Below are 16,064 nucleotides of genomic sequence, written 5' to 3' on the forward strand. Positions count from 1 at the left end.
GGGGGCAGAGAAATGCCCTTTAAAATAATTGGTTTGACCACATTGTGGTCCCAACCAGAGGTGAATATATTCACAGACTTCTTCATGGTGATAAGCAGTTTTTCAAGTTCACCACTTAGAATGACTAATATTAGGACCTGCTTAGAGGAAGAAAATCTTTCTCAGGTTCTTGACTTTGTTTGTACTTCCAAGCAAATATCCAATATGTGGGAGTGTTACTAGGATTTGACAATAATGAGGCTCAGTTCTACAATGTTCAGTGTAGGTGACCTTGATTTCCATATCTAAGACAAATGAATGACTTTTTGTATCAAATAGAATTACGTTTCCAAGACCTTGATCACCAGATTCAAACAACTGGTAACCCTATACCCTACTCTACCACATTACGGCATCTGAAGGCATAACTCAGATTTCCCTCTAGGAGTGATATCATTAATGAGCAAGAAGGTATCAGGATATTAAAGGCTTCGAGGTGGAGATATATATAAAGTCTTCCCAAGATTTATAGCACTCACTACATTCTGTACAACTACGGATCACTTGTATATAAATCCAGTAAAGAAATTTCCATCTTTGTTGACAAATACATCCCTGGAGGAATGGGCCCCAGGAAAGCAATACTCTACTTCCCCCTGACTCTGGGTAGTGCCCATCAATTGTGCTGCCAGTCCTGACATTTGGGGCCCCAGAAATAATTAATTCCGCTGAGAGAGTACATAGAATAAATAAAGGCTAAAATTAATCAAAATGTGACCGGAGTTTCAATCAGGCAGCACAGGACTTGACAAGAGGGATGTAAATATTATTGTAAGTCACATCAAACCTGTCAGCAAATGAAATCGAAATCCAGAGAAACTGATTCCTGTCAGAGAAGGGGGAAGCTTGGGGTGGGGGTGGGGGTGGGGGGGCTGAAACTGATGATGCTCAGATGGGTGGGTCTATTCTCACCTCTGCCAAGAGTTTTCAGTGAGGAAAAAGAAGAAATCAAACCTTTAAATGTGGGGGATAGTTGTTTTTATTCTCAAATATGTATAATGCTATAATCTTTCAAGCTTACCTTTAGAGAGATTTATCTTTGGGGAGGGGGTCCCAGTCAATCACACGCCAGGGAGAAATCGTAGATATTACAAAAAAGTCCACAATATCCATTTTGAGTGTAGGATCTACGGTGTCTCCTTTGCCTTCACACTCTGGAGACTATTAATGCACGACAGTGAAATAAATGAATGGGTTCAAGGACTTAATAAATCACCAAAATCTCGTCAAGCGTGGAACGTTTTGTTAGGTTCTGTAGATAAACTATCACCTCATTAGGATTACAGACCACTGAAGCTTGGGAAGTAAATCTCCTGGTTAAAATAAGGATAAACAGAGCTAACAAATTCAGGTACACAGAGGCACCACAGTCTTAACAACCAGATTGCCTCAAGGCTCACCAGGAGATAGTGTTGTTATTTGTTTCCTGCCCATCCCCCAGCTCAGGTGTGGCTGGCTGAGAGCTCTCACCTTCCCCCCCACCATGGGCCAAGCAGCTGCTCCCCTTTGACAGCACCTGGAAGCCACGCCCCCACCCTGCTCCCAGCCAGTGTCAGAGCTCCAAGGGAGCCCGAGCTCAGAACAGGAACCCGCAGACCAAAGGTAAGGGCCTCTCACGTGGCTGCCTTTGGCTTCACTGTTTTCCAACAGCTCTGTTGAGCCTTCTTAGGCAGCTGGACGACAGTCTTAGGCATCTTCCTGCCATCTCTCCCAGTCTTCTTTACTTGGGATCACATGGTCAATTCTCTCCGCTCCCCAGACTCCCTAGTTTACCTCCCACAGGCATTTCCCCTATAACGTCCCTGCACATTTAATCCCTTCTGGGCATCTAGGTTAACACACCATGACAAAGGGAAGACTTTCCGGGGGTACAGCTGCCTTTTCTCTGACCTTAATAAAATGAAGACACTCGGGTACCCAGGTTTCCCCTCTCCCCACCCTGCCTGTAAAGAGCTATCAGCTACTCTTAAGTGAAGGAAGATCTGCTTTTAGGTAAAGGCAGTAACAATATAATAATTAACGTATAATGATATGTATAATAGACATATGTAAGGCAGAAATTAATCAAAGTATGAAATCTGAGCACTAGCATCTAAAATAAGAGGGAACCCATTTAACATTTTCAAACGTGACAGGTGATTAGAGGTGAACATTCATCAGTCTGTTTCACTGCGCTAAATCATCATGCACGTACTCCAAACCATCTTTCTTAATCTCACCACGCCCTCCGATGCACTGTTACCATCATCTGATGAAGAAACGGAAACAGGTGAAGTGACCTGCCCAGGGTCATGGACAGCCTGTAATTTTCACTTTCACAATTCTGACTCCAGGAGTTGACTCCGAACGCCCTGTTCTCCAGCCTCCTGGGTCATACCCTGCATCTGGCATGGTAAAGGCGTCTGATTTACTGTCACATTCTCAGTCTTGGCTTGCTTATCCAATTCCAATTTCCTGCTTGGCCCCGGCCATTCATGGCTTAGGTTCTGCCACTTAGGAGTGTTTCCATGATTAAATTTGGAAAGAACCAATCCAGGGGGATTCTGCTTCTAGGAGTACAGCCCATTCTGAAGCAGGACCCACTGGCCACCTAACAGCTGGGCAAGTATGAGGAGGGACTTCTTATTTAGTATTATTATTATTATTATTATATATTTTTTAGTATTTATTTTGTGAAAGAGTGTGAGCAGGGAAGGACTGAGAATAAGGGAAGGAGAAAATCCCAAGCGGGTCCCATGATGTCAGCACAGAGACCGATATGGAGCTCGATCCCACAAACTGTGAGATCATGACGTGAGCCAAAGTCAAGAGTTGGATGCTCAACCACCTGAGCAACCCAGGTGCCCATAGAAGAGACTTTTAATACATTGCTGAGCTTATAGGATGTAAAGAAACACTCCAAATGCCACATCCCAAATAGAAACAAATCAAGGAGGGGGATGGACCTTCATTTGCAATCTGAACAATTTTGGAATCAATTCCACCAAAAAATAGATTGGAGATGCTGCTGTCTGGAGGAAGAGCATTCAGCAGAAGAAATTTCCAGGACAGAGACCCTGAGGGTGAGCATGCCTCTCTGTCTACCCTCTGCTCTCAACATGGCAGTGACAGAGATCCTATGAAAATGTAATTCAGATCACCTGGGCCATGCATATCATTCACAATAAAATCTAAAGTCCTTTCTGGGGCCTACAAGACCCTACGTTATCTTGTTCCCTGCAACCCTCTGCCCTCTGTCACTGGCTGCGTCTGCCCAGGAAAGCATGCCCTCATGGCCCGGGCTTGAATGCCCTAGTGGATCCCAAAGGCACTGCAGCTGGACGCTGTTAGCTGATGACAGTCCATCAGCTTCTGAAACAGCTTCTGTCTTGCACAGCGTCTGAGTGGCCCAACCCATGGCTGCCAAAATGGGTCCGGCTCAAGCAATCCAACTCAAGTCAAGAGCAGGTGTTTTACAGTCTAATCGTTTTTGGGGCATCAGGCATATTTTCCGGTTTGTTCTCCCATAAATTCAATATCATTGGGATGAAAGAGGTTTTTTTTAATTATGAAAAGCGTCAGTTATTTCTGAGAAGTTAGTTTGCATCTTTCGCTCCTATTCATGTTAAGTCACCTCGGGGTAACATCACGTTGACTAATAGGTGATTCAGGAGAGAAATTAAGAGGAAAAATATAGCCTTTTATGGTTGCCCCCCTGTTTACGAATTCCAGTTACTCTTCATTCCTTCCAGGAGATTTGGTGCCCTTTCCACGCGGCCTAAGGAACGTCAGCACGTCTTTGATCTTATTTTGCCTTCATTGTGCTTTGAAATGAACAGACTTGACTTTTCAGAGCAGTTTTGGGTTCCCAGAAAAATTGAGCAAAAAGTACAGGGAGTTCCCATAAATCTGTGCCTCCCTCACCTCCGTTTCTCATGTTAGTAATATCTGACAGTAGTTCAATATGTGTGTTACCGTTGATGAGCCAATATTGAGCCAGTATTGTTAAGAGTCTGTCGTTTCCATGAGGTTCACGGTGTTGTGCATTCTGTGGGTTTTGACAATTGTGTAAAGACACGTGTGCAACATTAGAGTATCACACAGAACAGTTTCACTGCCCTACAAGTAGCCTGTGTTCTACCTCTTCATCCCTCTCCAACCCCCTGACCTTTTTACTGTCTCTATAGTTGTGGCTTTTCCAGAATGTCATCTAGTGGGAATCATACAGTGTGGTGACTAATTTGTATGTGTCAACTTGCCTGGGCCATGGGGTGCCCAGATATTTGCTTATTGGGTATTTGGTTAAATGGTATTCCGGGCATGTGTGTGAGGGTGTTTCTGGATGAGATGAACATTTACCTTGGTAAAAGGAATAAAGCAGACTGCCCTCCCTACTGGGGGTGGGTCTCATCCAATCTGTTGAGGGTCTGAACAGAACAAAAAGGTTGAGCGAGGGAGAATTTGCTCCCTCTGGGTCTCTCTGTCTTCAAGCTGGACATTAATCTTCTCCTGTCTTTGGACTTGGGCTCTTCCCGACAGATTTTCTTCTCTGCTTATTTAAAAAAATGTTTATTAAAAAGAGAGAGAGAGAGAGAGAGAGAGAGAGAGCGTGAGAGGGGGAGGGGCAGAGAGAAAGGGAGCCACAGAATCCGAAGCAGGATCCAGGCTCTGCTATCAGCACAGAGCCCAACGGGGGGCTCAAACCCACCAACTGTGAGATCATGACCTGAGGCAAAGTTGGACACTTAACTGACTGAGCCACCCAGACACCCCTGAAACTTATATTTTCATCTATCCTGGGCCTCCAGTTTGCTGATTGCAGATCTCGGAACTTGTCAGCCTCTATAATTATGTGAGCCATAATTCCTTTTAATAAATCTCTTTATCTATCTATCTATCTATCTATCAATCAATCTCCTATTGATTCCATTTCTCTGGAGAACCCTGATAATACATATAGTATATGGCCTTTTCAGACTGGCTTCTTTCACTTAGCAATATACATTTAAAATTCTTCCATGTCTGTTTGTAGCTTCATAGCTTGTTTCTTTTTATCATTGAATAATATTCCAACATCTGGATTTACTACTGTTGTACCATTCACCACTGTAGAACATCTTAGTTGCTTTGAAGGCTTGACATGATGATGAATAAAGTTGCTGTAAATATCTGTGCGCAGAGTTTTCTGTGGATGTAAATTTTTGACTTTTTTGGGTAAATACCAAGGACTGAAACTGCCAGATATGTGGTAAGAGTATGTTTGGTTTTATAAGAAACCTCCAAACTGTCTTCCAAAGTGGCTATGACATTTTGCTTTCCCACAGCAATGGCCACCTTCATTTTTGGAAGATATTTTGTTGGATATAGAATTCTGGGTTGACAGTTATTTTTCTTTGCATGGAGAGATATCATCCCCTGTCTTCTGTCTCTGTTGCTTCTGATCAGAAGTCAGAGTGATTCCTATTGTTGTTTCTCTGGTGATTTTAAAATGTTTTCTGTGTCTCTGGGTTTTTAGCAGTTTGGCTATGGCATGTCTAGGTATGGGTTTCTTTTTACTTATCTAGCCTAGAGAAATTACCCCTGCAATTAAGTGATTAGATAAGAATGCCTTGAAGTCATGTCAGTTATTTTTAGGTAAATGAATATATACAAAGCATTTAGAAGCATGCTTTTCACATAGTACCAGCTATTATTATTAAAGACATGTTTCCAAGTTACCTGTGAAAAAATGCAAAATAGTTATTTCATTTACATATTTTAAACTGTAACTAGGTATAATTTATGGTGTGATTATTAAAAAATTTTTTCTTAATGTTTATTTTTGAGAGAGAAAGAGAGAGAGGGGCAGATCATGAGTGGGGGAGGGGCAGAGAGAGGGGGACACACTGAATCCAAAGCAGGCTCCAGGCTCTGAGCTGTCAGCACAGAGCCAGTTGTGTGGCTCAAACCCACGAACCGCAAGATCATGACCTGAGCCAAAGTCAGATGCTTAACTGACTGAGCCACACAGGCACCCCATATTGTGTAATTATTTTTAAGTTTATTTATTTATTTTGAGAGATTGAGAGAGAGAGAGAGCACAAGTTGGTGGAGGGTCAGGGAGAGAGAGAATCCCAAGCAGGCTTGCCCAGGGGTCCCTTATTGTGTAATTATTTTTTAAGAAAACATTATTCCTGGGTGGCACAGTCATTAGAGTGCCTGACTCTGGGTTTTGGCTCACGTCATGATCTAATGGATCATGGGTTTGAGCCCCGCCTTGGTCTCTGCACTGACAACACAGAGCCTGCTTGGGATTCTCCCTCTCTCTCTCTTTCTCTCTCTCTCTCTCTCTCTCTCTCTCTCTCTCTCTCTCTCTGTCTCTTTCTCCCTCCTGGCCCCTCCACCTCCCCACCTCACAAAAATAAATAAGCTTTTAAAAAAAGTGAAACATTGTTCTTCATACATGGAGCAAAGGTAAACTACAGCTATGCTTTACCTGTAGTTATTACAATTCCAAATTACACGAATATAAACTAACATGGATTTTTCTGTGCACCAGTTCCCCAAGGAGAGAGAGGCAAATGTTATGGTTTAGTAAGACTTTAGACTGACAATCTTGAAAAAGGACGCAATTGGAAAGTGTTAAAGGCAAAACCACCTGTGCCCAGGCAAAGGCTTCTCATACTCTTTGAAGTAGAAAATGCAGTGATTTTGATGTGATTTGTAGGTAGTGGGAAGCACTGTGAAAAAGTGCATGTGTTTGTTGAGTTTCTTGGAGGATTTGGCTTTCTCATGGATCCTTCCAGAATCATGTTATTTTCTCCAAAATAATGGTTTGTTTCAAGAGAATAATAACTAATTTATGTGTGGTGAGTTTCTAGTTCACAACGAATTTTTAACACATTTGATCTCATTGAATCCTCATAAAAACTAATAGGATCATCATCTCTGTTTTATTTGTAGATTCAGGCGGCTAAGCAACTTTTCTAGGGTCAATACACCTAGTTAGTGGCTGACCCGGGCATTGAAACCACACCTTTCAGTGCTAAACCACATATTTGAACACCCCACCATGATTCCACTGCAAATAATGACTCGTTAAATAGCCCCTTGCATCGTGAAATGAATCCACAGTAACTACAACCCAAACACTGGAATTCAGTGGATTGGGCATCTGCTGAAGTCTGGAGCACCCCGGGGAGTTCTGGAGGGCGGGACAAGGGTGCAGGTTCACAGCACACAGCACCAGCACATCCAGAAGGGAAAGAGAGCATAGTTTTGTGCCAGACCCTTAAAGGTGGATCCACAGAAAGAAGAAGGCAAACGGGAGACAGGGGATGCAATACAGACCGTAGCATTCAGAGACAGTGGGGAAGAGAACTCTCAGGAGCTCTCCAGAGTACACAGGAGTGTTCCGCCAGGAAAAAAAAAAAAAAAAAAAAAAGGAGTGGGTACAAAAGATAAAGGATTGGTCACAAATGCCAGCCATGACACTGCAGCAGCAATACGTAAACATTTAGCCCATGTCTCTAATCCAAATTGCTTCCCAATAATACAGACGGATTGGACAACAAGCCCCAGACCCACAGCTTACAAGAAAGGATGTGAACTTTACAACAGGCCTGGCTGACTTCAGATTCCACTCTCTTAATGACTCCAGGACTTTGGAATCATGTGTAACAGCGCCTGGTAGCAGGAGCCCTGGGCAGCAGGCACATCACAGAGCAAGGCTGTAAATTCACGAGCAGGTACAAGAAGAGAGAAAATGAGCCCTCAGAGGCAGGCGAAGAAGACACCAGGGATAGGGAAGCAACATCAACACACTGACCCCTTCACTCTTGACACAGCTTTTCGGTGGGCGAGGCGAGTAATAGAGAGTCATTTCAAATCTAGAAGTGCTAAAACATCTTCAGTAAAGTGATTTCTTAGTTTTCCCAGAGTGGGACTCTTACCCTCAAAGGCACCGTCTTTATTTAAATTCTCAGTGAAGGACTGGTCAGATTTTAACTGAAGAAGCAATCCCATTTAATATTTGTATATTCCTTTTATGATCCAAAGAGGCTTTGCACACACATTATCATTCGCTTCTCAACAGTTCTGTGAAGAGGTTATTAAAATTTCAGGGTTGTTTTTTTGGTTTTTTTTTTTTTTAGAAGAAAAAAATAATCATCTCAGTGAGACACAAGATCAGTACAAAAAGCAAAACCAGGGGTGCCTTGGTGGCTCAGTGAGTTGAATGACTGAGTTTGGCTCAGGTCATGATCTCACAGTTCATGAGCTTGAGCCCCGCATTGGGCTCTGTGCTGACAGCTCAGAGCCTGGAGCCTGCTTCAGATCCTGTGTCTCCCTCTCTCTCTGTCCCTCCCCTGTTCACACTCTGTCTCTGTCTCAAGGATAAATAAAACATTTAAAAAAATTAAAAAAAAAAAAAAAAAAGCAAAACCAGACATTACACAGACTTGGGTTCACATCCTGGCATAGCCTGACAGTTATTAGTTTGTGACACTGGGTAAGTTACTAATTTTTCTGAACCTCTATTTTCTATACACAAGATAGGGGTTATAGTTCCTAGATTGCAGTGTTTTGCTAATATCATGTAAGAGAACAGGGATGTGCAAAATACTCAAGGGTGGGGGCTTGATAAATAGATCCTGTTTTACTTTTTCAGGATTCTTAGCTTCAAGTGACCAAATTCTGATAATAAAATGTATTTATTATCTTAACCAAACTGCAAGGGCAGGAGAGATCCAGTTAAGTCTTAAGAACTACAATCAGGGACACCTGGGTGGCTCAGTTGGTTAAACAAATGACTCAGGTCATGATGCCAGTGTCGTGGGATCGAGCCCCTCGTCGGGCTCTGCACTGTGTGTGGAGCCCGCTTGAAATTCTCTCTCCCTCTCTCTGTCTCTCTCTCTCTCTCTGTCTCTCTGTCTCTCTGTCTTCCTCTCTCCCTCTCTCGCTGGCCCATCCCTGCTCATGTGCATGCACAAGCACACATCTCTCTCTCTCTCTCTCTCTCTCTCTCTCTCTCTCAAAGAAAAAACCAAAACAAACTACAATCAGCTGCATGAAAGGAGATGGGATATCACTCCATCTTTTCTCCCAGATCTTCTCTGGCTATCATTTTCACTCTTTCTTATGATAGATTGTTTCTTTTCAGGGTGGCAAATGTGGCCTCTGATGGATACCAAGTTCTATATCCTCTGCCACTGAATAGAATTAGAACTTAACTCTCTGGATCCTGATCTAGGGTCAAGTGCCCCCTTCCTCCACCCTCCGTCCCCCTCACTGTGGCCAGAAGGGAGATGTCATGTAAGAACATGGCATCCGTGTAGCCATTTGGGTGGAGGGGGGCTGGAATGGGGGCACAAGTGCCCAGGAGAAGGTGGTGATGGCAAAGCGACATCGTAGAAGTTCACTAAACAATTACAGTTTCACAAGATTACAGACCTAGTGTCAGAGGTGAAACTTAGACTCACTCCAGACTCCAAGTCACCTGTTTTCTGCTATATGAGTGCTGATGAAAGCTACCAACCATCTGGCCACTGGGACACTGGGTGATTGCACAGAGACAGGCTCCTTCTATGTGACTCCCTGATTATCTTCTTGACTGAGAGGAGGATGGAGATTTTCCTGACTGGTGAATGCAGAGGCTCCAAGTCACCCTAAAACAATGAAATCCTTACCCCCCCCCCCCCAGCACCGTTGCTAGGACAGCAGTCATCTGGGATCTGCTTTGCTGTGAGAATCTGACCAGGGTTTGGCTATGGAGGCACTGGTGGATTTAGGGGCTGGAGGCTGGGGCATTTGTGTCACAAGAGCCAGTGTTCAGCCCACAGCATGAGGCTGCTCTGCCCCAGAACCGTGCTCTCCACCAGGAGGTATCTTCAGTGACCCCTTTTCTCCTTCATGTTGAAGTGTTTGTGTATTTTGGGGGTCAGGACCCCTTTTATAATTGCTACTGCCTTAATGTTCTTGAGGGAACTCACAAAAAGACAAAGGCCAATTTTGCTGTGCCATAATTTTAGAGGTTTTATTTTTGGCAAACCAAAGAACCACGACTGGAACAAGCAAACCTCCACCCCAAATCTATTACGAAGGTGTAGTTTTAGCCCAAACTTACAGACTAAGGAAACCCTCCTCAAACCTATTACAAAATGCTATTTGGAGCCCACTCCCAACACACCATAGTAAATCCTTGCACCTCAGAGGGTTTGAAGGGAAAAGTAAGGAGAAATGGCTTGTGTCGCAACCCTCAATCTTTGTCCTAGCTGATGCTGAGATGCTGGGCTTTTCTGGCATCTCTGTCCACAAACCAGAACTTGGCCACTTGGCACTTGGGTTCTTCTCCCACATCCAGCAACACAAGATGTAAATACTCCTATAGATCAACGAGAGAGAGAGAGAGAGAGAGAGAGAGAGAGAGAGAGAGAGAGAAGCCTGATAGTCAGGGAGTTCAGGCTGTTTCTGGGTAGCTCATATCCGATGAGAACACATGATCTTGAGCATCACATGCTACTGAGTCCTATAGCACCTGTAACTCCAGACCTTCAGGGCTTAAGGAAGACCCCAGTATGGTGTCTCATTCCATCACCACAAGTTAAACTAATTTCACCTGGATACAAATGGGGTCGGTGATCACCATGCTTTGCCTTTACTCTTATTACATTTGGGAAGATATTAAAAACAAGCATTAAGGGAGTGCCTGGTGGGGGGGGGGGGTGGGGGGGGGGGTCAGGAAGCTAAGCATCCAACTCTTGATTTCAGCTCAGGTTGTGATCTCACCATTTGTGAGTTCAAGCCCCACATCAGACTCTGTGCTGACAGTATGGGAGCTGCTTGGGATTCTCTGTCTCTCCCTCTCTCTCTGCCTCTCTTTCTCTCTCTCTCAAGAATAAATAAATAAATAAATAAATAAATAAATAAACAAACAAACATTTGAAAAAAACCCAAGCATTAAGTAAAAACCAAGCAGGTCATAATATTTTGATTTTAAAAACCTTTATTGCATGGTGACTCAGCTTTGAAACAGTGCTGGTATATGGTAAATGTTGAGTTAATGAGAGTTGATTGCTTGGTGTGTGCATGGATTGATAACGCCTTCCCCTAAAGGTAGGTAAGAGGGGCGTACATCTTGAGCACAGCTCTTTGGAAAGAGCATCTTAACACAGCTCTTTGGAAAGTCTTAGTTTGACTTCAAGTATTTGAGACCGCTCACTGGACTATTAAAATTGTCTCCACGTCATGCTTTGCAGTTTGGGAAAGCATGTTTTGTGGGACCAAAGAGAGAAGAATTTTAATAGAATAGGGTTCCTTGGCAAAACTGATGAACCCTTCACTGTTAAGTCTGAATTTACATTAGCATTGTGATATTTCACTTTTGGAATTTATTGGGGTTCCATATTGAACCTGAGATCTTGGACACGGTCCCATATGAAAAGTCTAGTTCTGTGTACCATCCCCCACTCCTCAGGGTACCACAAAAGCACTCCCTAGGAAGCAATGCAGGCATTCTGCTCTTAAGCACGTGTCCCCCTCACCTGAATTTCTCAAAGACGCAAACAAGTTGGGGCCTTGGCTCATCCTGCCAAAAAATGCATTCTACCGGAAATAGTAGTTCATGGTCACAGTCGGTTCCAGAATTTTTAGGAGATGTCTGGAAACACAGAGAGGTTGAGCACAGGCCAGCAGTGCCTCTGGTCACATGCAATGCCAATGAAAAATCACATTGTGGTGTGTTGTGCCCACAGTTATCATGATGGGCTCTGATGGTAGTCAACCCTCATTTACGTTCTTGGCTCTAACTTTTAGGTTATGGGACTTTGAGCAAAAGTCACTTTCTGAGCCTATGTTACCTTATCCACAAACTGGGACTAGCAGTGGAAGCCAGTCGGCAGGGTTTCTGTGAGAATTGAATGAGTACAGTATCTCTGAGCGCTGGTGCAGACTAGACTTCCTGAGGGTTCAATAAATGGTGGCCATTCCTGTCCTTCCAGCGAAGTCACTGGCTGGCTTATGTTTTGGTCATGGCTCACGTTCTTTGACAGCCTTCTGTGTACAAGGTCAGTGCTTTATTTTTCTCTCCTGAATCCTGCCCCAGGGATACAGGAAGGAGGGGAAGAAATAGACACTAAAAGGACTCTCCACATCTGAGCAAGTTCTGTGGCGAACATGAGACACCAGTACCTTGTTAACTGATGAAGTATGTTTTTCCCTGATTAGAAGGCTTAGGTGTAAATTCTACCTGGATGGTTTCTTATTATGCTCAGGGGACTGTTTGCTTCAAGGAGATGTGTTGGTGAATCAGCATATGCCAATTCACTTTATTCTCAGCTCTTGGGAATTCAAGAAACAGATTTCTTCCTGGAAAATTTCCAATGTAATGCTTAGAATTCCTTAAACAAAGAGCAGTGGGATATGTGTGTGTATGCGTGTGTCCTATTTATCTATTTGACCTATGTCATCCTTGAAATTAAGTATGAGATTGTATCAGTTCACCTGTTTAAGGAAATTTAGCCTTTAATGCGGGAATCTCTGAGGTGTGCATAGCATGAGCATTTTTGACACATCTGTCACACCTCACGACTCAATTTCAACAAAGGATAAAGTATTCTTTGCAATAACAAAGATGTATTTCTATATACTAAATACTATAGAGATGTATTCTGGGAAAGATATGTTTTTGCACCAGTTGTTTTCCCTTTGGTGGTGCATCTGTAGACCCAATGGCTGCATGTAGTATTTCCTAAAAAACGGTGGTAATTAGAACAATAGACATTATCTTCGTAGCCGTTACAATGACAAGTGTGTAAACTTCTTTATTCCAATGAATTTTAGCAAATGAAAACCCATGCTTCCCTTTGTCCTATTCCTGGCCCCAGTGCAGAAACGAGAAGTCTGTGAAAGTAGAAAGAGATTAAATATGGGAAGTAGGTCCTAACAAAACTATTGGAAGGAGTTGATTCCATGTGTGTCTTCAGGAACGTTGTAGAACAAAACGTGACTGTCCCCCTAGAAGGGACGCTACTGCTGAGGATGCTGCTCAGGTGGGCGGTAGGAGCTGCTGTTGCTTCTACAGTTTCCTCACAACCATGCAGCTGGAGAATGGACACCCAAATCCAGTCCCAGATCACCAACCTGGTGATGCCTCCACAACCTCTCGGCACTCAGGAAACAGGAACACGTACAGGGACACCGCTGCGGGGAAACCTTCCGCTGCCTTCCACTGCCTTCCACAAGCCCTCAGAAAGGGCCAGAAGTTGCAAAAGATGGCCCCACCCAGTTCTGTCTTCCACACCTCCTGAGCGCATCTAATTTGCATTCAGATTCCTCCTTGCAAGGGAGTCTGGAGAGGGTACATTTTGGTCGCTTAATTTCTCTAACTCGTACGAGTGTGGCATGGAAATAAAATGAATTAATTCAGAGTCTCTGGCACTCCATGTACATAACAGGTGGATCATAACTAGTTCTCGCCCCCACCCCTGCACTGTGCTCCCCTCAGCGTAGCATCTCTATTCTTATGTGCTTATTTATGTATGTAAGTATGCTATGTAAACTCCTTGAAAATGTGATTCATTGGGCGCCTGGGTGGCGCAGTCGGTTAAGCGTCCGACTTCAGCCAGGTCATGATCTCGCGGTCCATGAGTTCGAGCCCCGCGTCAGGCTCTGGGCTGATGGCTCAGAGCCTGGAGCCTGTTTCCGATTCTGTGTCTCCCTCTCTCTCTCTGCCCCTCCCCCATTCATGCTCTATCGCTCTCTGTCCCAAAAATAAATAAACGTTGAAAAAAAAAATTAAAAAAAAGAAAAAAAGAAAATGTGATTCATGTCTCTAATACCTGACACATAGTACAGACCCAACAAATGTGTGTTAAGTGAATAAATGAGTAAACAAATTCTCTTCTTTTCTAGGCTTTACGTTTAAGGTGGGGGCTGTGTCTTATCCAGCTCCCTGCTCTGGACCTGGTCTACATTTGAGAAGAAAAGAGGGACTTAAATTGATATATAATGTATACTTTAGTATTCTTATATCCAACTGGAATGTCATTCTAACTCCTTTATACAAGATGACCATTTCTTTGAGCAGATGCCACATTAAATCTTATTTTATGCTACTTAGTTTACTTGCTTATTTGTAATTGGTGCTTCTATATCCCAAATGTGTTTCAAAAAGCTTTTCATGTATTAATTTATTTAATCGCATCCTGGGAAGTAGGGACTGTTACTGACCACAAAAATTCCTTATGTATAATTATTTTCTCTCATTCAGAGGACTTGCCTTTTCTCTTTAAAAAAATACCAGATTTTTTGAAAAAAAAATTATTATTTTATTGAGGTATTAACATACAGTGTTATATTAGTTTCAGGTGTACAGTATAATGATTTAACAATTCTATACATTACTCCATGCTCATCACTATAAGTTTAATTTTAATCTCCCACCGCCTTGCTGGCAACCACCAGTTTATTCTCTGTATTTGTCTGCTTCTTCTGTTTGTCTCTTTTTGTCTTTACTTGTTTGTTAATGTTTTGTTTCTTAAATTCCACAACCCAAGTGTCCACCCATAGATGAATGGATAAAGAACATGTGTGTATACACACAAACACACACACACACACACACACACACACTGGAATATTACTCTGCCATAAAAAAGAATGAGATCTTGCCATTTGCAACAGCGTGGATGGACCTAGAGGGTATTATGCTAAGTGAAATAAGTCAGACAGGGAAAGACAAATACCATATGATTTCACTCATATTTGGAATTTAAGAAATAAAATCAACTAACAAAACCCTTTCTTTCTCTTAATGATTACTTTTGATTAATAGAAGTACCTTCTTTTAATGGATTCAATTGTTTATCCATTGCCTTTAGTATTTTTCTCTTGTTTAAAAAATATCTTCTCATCATGAGAGTCTGACGATATTCTCCTATATTACTCTGCAAAAATTTTTCTTTTCAACCTTGGGTCTGGAATTGATTTTTGGAGTGAAGTAGAGGGTCTAGATGGCCATTTGATTGTTCCAGTGCCGCATATTAAAGAGAGCTGTTCTCTCCCAACTGCTCTGCCATGCCACATTTGTCATAAATCAAGTGTCAATAGATAAGTGACCTAATATAAGTGACCAACAGGACCTTTTGCGCTTTTCTATTATTTTATTTGTTTATCCATCCAACAACAGATTGGCCCAAATTTGAATGAATATTGCTATCAAGTGGAACAGTGTCTCTGATGCCATTCTTCTTCATGTGTGCTTTAGCTTATTTTTGGCTGTATATTTCTCTGTGTACTTACAAATGAGCTGATCAAGATATACAGAGAAGCTTGGGACATAAGCTACAATTACATTGAATTTATAGATCAATTTGTGGATAGTTAACAGGTCTAAAATGCTGCGGTTTCAATCCAGGAAGGTGATATATCTCTCAATTTACTCAGATTATTTACAATTTCCCTTAAAAACGTTTATAGTTGGGGTGTCTGCATGGCTCAGTTGGTTTAGCATCTGACTTTGGCTCAGGCCATGATCTCGCAGTTCGTGAGTTTAAGCCCCATGTCAGGCTCTGTGCTGACAGCTCAGATCCTAGAGCCTGCTGGGATTCTGTGTCTCCCTCTTTCTTTGCCCCTCCCCTGCTCATGCTCTCTCTCTCTTTCTCTCTCAAATATAAGTAAATATTTTTAAAAATTAAAAAAAATGTATAGTTTCCTACAGAGCCATCTTGCTTAGCTTTTGTGAAATTTATTCCTAGGTATATGATATACAGTATCTGATGTTATTGAAAATGGTATTTTTAAATTTTGTTTGTTGATGGTACTAACACAATTGAATTTTTATAATGACCATGAATCCATAGATCCTGCTAAACTCACTAATCTAACAATTTGTCAGGTTATACTTTTTTTCTACATGCACAAGTGTATAATTTGTGAGTAAGATGTGGAGCTAGTCAAACTTGAAGTTAAAGACAGTTCTCCAGGAGCACCTGGGTGGCTCAGTCGGTTAAGCATCTGGCTTTGGCTCAGGTCATGATCTTTTTTTTTTTTTTTTTTTTTTAATTTTTTTT

This window comes from Herpailurus yagouaroundi, unplaced genomic scaffold (genome assembly GCF_014898765.1).
Source record: "Herpailurus yagouaroundi ecotype Mexico unplaced genomic scaffold, PumYag 205, whole genome shotgun sequence".
NCBI lineage: Eukaryota > Metazoa > Chordata > Mammalia > Carnivora > Felidae > Herpailurus > Herpailurus yagouaroundi.